Genomic DNA, 5,697 nt, shown 5'->3' on the forward strand with positions numbered 1-5,697 from the left:
GCATCTAATTCAACATTGGTTTTGACTGTTTGGCTGTCACCTCTTCCTCCCTCTGACCCTCACCCCACAGTCAGCCTCCAGAGCCGGATTCACTGCTTGTTATGCAACAGGGTGTGTGCCATGTGCTACAGGCTAGTTAAGTATTTATCAAGCCTCTTGTGTAAGCCTGGGACGGCAGGCGGCTGCCAGTTGCCTCTCCCTCTTTCTTTCTCTCCCCTGCCAAGCTCCATCTATTTTTCCTCTCATTAACTGTGTGTGTGCTCACAGGATACCCAGATGTCACCACCGATCCTTGCAACTCCACTGCCGGGTGTGTGTACGTGTGAGACGAGACATTTTGGGCTAACTTATCCTGTTGTCCCCTGAGTGACGATCCTCCCTTCATCGAACAGAAAGAATACGAGTGCAGCTGTACACACACCTGGACAACTAGCAGTGATAGAGCTCCTCTCCTGCTGCATCACTCTTAAGTATTACAGTTTGTGACAAACATCCCATCTGGCAGATCAAACTGAAATTCCCATCTGTGGTGGCAGGCAGCGATCCGGTGGATTACACCTGTCACAGCCTTGTCACTGTTTGCAGTAAGGCAGAGCAGTGGAGGGTACAGGTAAAACATCACCTGGCTTTTCTGCTTCTTGTTGTTGCTGCAGCTCCAGCTGAGTACGAGAGGACAAATACTGGAGACAAGTTCCTGAGTTTTAAAGGTGTGTAATGGCTCAGCATGCTAACGAACAGCATCCCTTCTTCTCTGATGCTTGTATTATTCCTCCGTTCACTTATCAAATAAAAGCATTGAGCATTGGAGAGACAATCACAGGTCAAAGTTCAATCAGATCAAACTCCCCCCATATCACCTCCTTCTGTGCCATCACCCTTAATGATCAAAACACTTACCAGGTGAAGAGGAGAGAAGGGGATAAACGTGGCGCGTCTTCCAGGAAAAGGTTAAAGGAAGTGAAATCTGCCATTAATATTTAAATTTGGCATCTCAGTCGTCCGTCTCTACTTACAGCTTCTGTGAAGAAGTGGAGTAACATGTCTGCACTTTATCAGCCTCGTCCTCAGTTCAGTCTACAGAGAGAAACCCCTGAAACAGAACTATGACCACAGACCTGTTGGTGCAGCCATGACCTTTGACCTTAAAGGTCCTTAAAGGCTTTCTGTTTTGGTTATTACATGTGAGAGAGTTGTGTCACAGACTCTTTAATGCAGAGCTGCCTCTGTTCTAATAAATAATACAAAAGGATGTTTTCAAATTTAAATTGAACTTTTAGTTTATTTGGTTTTCTAATGTTTGAAAACTAAATGAAGATGAAGGTAAGAAAATCAGACGGCTGAGTGTGTGAGCAGATTGTGAGCAGATGGTGGATTACTGTACCAAGAATTGGCACTGCTAAATATTACAAATGATAAACAACACACACACACACACACACACACACACACACACACACACACACACACACACACACACACACACACACACACACACACACACACACACACTCAAGTACGTGATTGTACTTCATGGTTGTCAGTACTTGATGCAGCTGGTTTGACATGCTGCTTCTCACAGAGATCAAGTGTGATGTCATCTCGGCGCTCAGGTGCTGTTTGCATTTGATGGTGTCATTAAACGGCCCATTAGGAAGAGTCGCTGTGCAGACAGGAGGCTCTGTGTCTGTGTCGATGCGTTCCTGCACCATATATATATATATAAATATAAATATATATTTTAATATTCTGTACCTACAGGGTGGTTTTTACAGAAGGTCCTGCTGATAGATTAGAGGAGGAAATTAATAAATGACCAAACAACTGAATGGTTTCATCCCCACAGAGCTGAACACCTATGGGAGAGTTTACAGTGACATGTTAGACAGCGCTCTCCTCTACATCAGCGTGCAGTCCTGTCCAGTGACAGTTGTGGTGGCACAATGGTGAGTTCAGACTGCACAACATCAGCCTGGTGATGGTGTGCTCCAACAGACGTAGCACAAGAAACAAAAACCAGCGTCAGACTCAACAGTTGCTAGTTTTATCATAATGGAAGACGAGCAACAACCATCTGAAGTCCCCCTCGTGTCAGAAGCATTATCTCAAACACTGACACGCAGTATTATCTCAAACTTTACACTTTCTATCAGTTTTGGCCTTTCGTCCAAACTGACGAGGAGGAATCGTCCCCTAAGATCCTTGAAAATTAAGCTTTTGTAAAACTCCAGCCAGGCTGAAGTTTCTGGGCGTCACAATGAGGCGACATGTCGTCCAGTGGAGGCATAAATACATCCATGAACAGCAGACATGGACATTACCGTCTAACAGGTTCTCTTTACATGTTTACACATACATGTGGAGTTACTCTTGCTCTACGTGAGGAATAGAGGAGGCAGAATGCTGCAGGTCTTTTTGAGAACGAAGGAGTTTACAGAAATACCCGTGTACGGATGGACGAGGTCCAATGAAAGAATCGTGTAAAACATGGAAACTACAATGAATAAAAATGTGATCTATGACTAAGTTTGTTGAAATGCATGAATTGTAATAATCAGTACTAGTTTAAATGTATAAGATAAATGAGTGCAGCATTATTTCCAGAGTATTTATTTGCAAAAAGTGTTTTCTGTAACACAAGTTCAGGCATTTAGTTCATTAGAGTTGGACACGAGGGTGAACAAACATCTTGTAGTGCATGTAAAACAACTTTCAGGTTAGTTGTACGTGTGACAGGTGGAGCTGCAGAATGGAGCTGCATGAAGTGCTCGTGTGAAATTAATGACGTTAATGCAAGTTTGTGCTGCACACCAAAGGGGGGAGGGGGGGGAGATTGGGGGTGCACCTTCCAGGGTGGGCTGCCACGTCCGATGGACTTTCTTAAAACTAAATACTAAAGAATTAAATGAACATAATTAAAGGTTGAGTGAGGTTCCTGCTCGAAGTCATTACATCTTTTCTACCTGCTGTCAACACGTGATTCTCTATTTGTTCCTTAGTTGTCTACAGAAGCTGCAGAGCGTCCTTCGTCTGTCAATAATGCAGAGGGATGGTGAAACTTTAATTTTCAGCTTGAATGCGTTTGCAGTAAGTATCTGGTGTGTGTTTCCCCTCCTCTCCCTATCAGGTCACTGTTCCTGTGTGCAAACAAAGCGAAACTATTTATACACTTAAAACTTGATAGCTCTTGTGAACCTCCATGAACGATGTGATGGTGAGACGCTCTGACGGAGACATCTGCTGCGGCAGGGCTGTGACATTTCAGATAACATTTAGAGGAGACGAGTTAATATGACCAAAGGTCTCCAATCCCAGTCCACTGCAAATTCTAATTGATTTCCTAATTGCTTCAAAACAAATGCTCTTAATATGCCTGACTTGCTCTTTTGTTGGCTAACTCACTGCAGGCTCACATGCAGGCACACACAGTCGCTGCCTGGTTACTCAGGATACATCCATCTGTAGATCCAGCAGGAGCTGCTCACTTCTGCGCTCTACATATTCTGCTCATGATGTTTATTGCATTGCACAACATGATGCCCAACTTATTGTTCATATGTTTTGTGATGCTAGCAGCGTGGCGGTTTGGGATTGCAATGATTTATGTGATGTCTGGCTGCAAGTAATGCAAAGTGAATCTAGAGACACTCAAACTGACAAACACGTGACACTTTTTACTAATTACTTTCAGCAGAAGAAAAACAATTTGACAGAGATGAAAGATAATATGAAATGAAATGATTAAATTCACAACTTGTCCTCTCCTGAAACCCAAAAGGCCGAACTCGCCCTTTAGAGTAAATGTTCATTCCATTCATTCTATCTTATCGTGTCTGACTCTGGATCTGACAAACTATCCTGACTTTAAAGGGGAACTAACTTACATTTGAGTATAAAAAAGAAAACATTCTCCCATTCATTGTCTATGTCAGAGGCAAAGCAGCGGGTGTGGGAGAAGTTCGGAGAAGCTATGGAGAAGGACTTTTGGTCGGCACCAAGGTGCTTCTGGAAAATCATCCGGCACCTCAGGAGGGGGAAGCGAGGAACCATCCAAGCTGTGTACAGCAAGGGTGGGACCCTGCTGACTTCGACTGAGAAGGTTATCGGCCGGTGGAAGGAGCACTTTGAGGAACTCCTGAATCCGAATAACACACCCTCTATGATAGAGGCAGAGCTGGAAGCTGATGGGGGATCATCGTCAATTTCCCTGATAGAAGTCACTGAGGTAGTCAAACAACTCCACAGTGGCAAAGCCGCAGGGGTTGATGAGACCCGTCCAGAAATGCTGAAGGCTTTGGGTGTTGAGGGGCTGTCTTGGTTGACACGCCTCGTCAACATTGCGTCCCCTGGGTGATACTGTGGGAGGTGCTGCGGGAGTATGGGGTGAGGGGGTCACTTTTGAGGGCCATCCAATCCCTGTACGCCCAAAGCGAGAGTTGTGTCCGGATACTCGGCAGTAAGTCGGACTCGTTTCCAGTGAATGTTGGCCTCCGCCAGGGCTGCGCTTTATCACCAATCCTGTTCGTGATTTTCATGGATAGGATATCGAGGCGTAGTCGTGGAGGAGAGGGGTTGCGGTTCGGTGACCTGAGGATCTCATCGCTGCTCTTTGCAGATGATGTGGTCCTTATGGCATCATTGGTCTGTGACCTTCAACAGTCACTGGATCGGTTCACAGCCGAGTGTGAAGCGGTTGGGATGAGGATCAGCACCTCAAAATCTGAGACCATGGCTCTCAGCAGGAAACCGGTGGATTGCCTACTCCGGGTAGGGAATGAGCCATTACCCCAAGTGAAGGAGTTCAAGTACCTCGGGATCTTGTTCGCGAGTGAGGGGACGATGGAGCGAAGAGATTGGCCGGAGAATCGGAGCAGCGGGGGCGGTATTACAGTTACTTTATCGCACCGTTGTGACGAAAAGAGAGCTGAGCCAGAAGGCAAAGCTCTCAATATACCGGTCGATCTTCGTTCCTACCCTCACCTATGGTCATTAAGGCTGGGTCATGACCGAAAGAACGAGATCACAGGTACAAGCGGCCGAAATGGATTTTCTCAGACGGGTGGCTGACGTCTCCCTTAGAGATAGGGTGAGAAGCTCAGCCATCCGTGAGAGACTCGGAGTAGAGCCGCTGCTCCTTTACGTTGAAAGGAGCCAGTTGAGGTGGTTCGGGCATCTAGTAAGGATGCCACCTGGTCGCCTCCCTAGGGAGGTGTTCCAGGCACGTCCAGCTGGGAGGAGACCCCGGGGGAAGACCCAGGACTTGGTGGGAACGCCTCATGATTCCCCAGTCGGAGCTGGAGGATGTGGCCCGGAGAAGGGAAGATTGGGGTTCCTTACTGGAGCTGCTGCCCCTGCGACCCGATCCCGGATAAGCGGTAGATGATGGATGGATGGATGGATTGTCTATGGAGCAGCTCCAGACTTTGGCACTTCCTTCTCTGGTTTCTGGCCTTGAGAGAAAGTAGCTCATGTTCACAAATATTGATTAAGATTTCCCAGGACATGGAAATAACATAAAGGACTTCTTGATTTAGGTGAAGTTCCCCTTTAACCACTCGAGGTGAAGGCCTAACCATCAACTCGAAGGTTACATCTAAGTGTTTTCAGCAGAATCACAGAGAAACTACCGGCCGGATTTGATGAAGAACCCACTTATAGCATTATTATAAGCATCATTCTTCCCTTGTAGAAGCGGCAGAG

General features: G+C 46.2%; 1 long non-coding RNA gene across 1 annotated transcript; it reads left to right on the plus strand.

Moving 5' to 3' along the window:
- Window positions 1–395: 395 nt before the first annotated feature.
- On the plus strand, window positions 396–3,023 carry LOC115028599 (uncharacterized). The gene is made up of 3 exons (XR_003834580.1): window positions 396–470; window positions 654–707; window positions 2,997–3,023. It is a non-coding gene; the product is annotated as an uncharacterized LOC115028599 (long non-coding RNA).
- The last annotated feature ends 2,674 nt before the right edge of the window (window positions 3,024–5,697 follow it).

The sequence above is a fragment of the Cottoperca gobio genome, chromosome 23 (genome assembly GCF_900634415.1).
Source record: "Cottoperca gobio chromosome 23, fCotGob3.1, whole genome shotgun sequence".
NCBI classification, from domain to species: domain Eukaryota; kingdom Metazoa; phylum Chordata; class Actinopteri; order Perciformes; family Bovichtidae; genus Cottoperca; species Cottoperca gobio.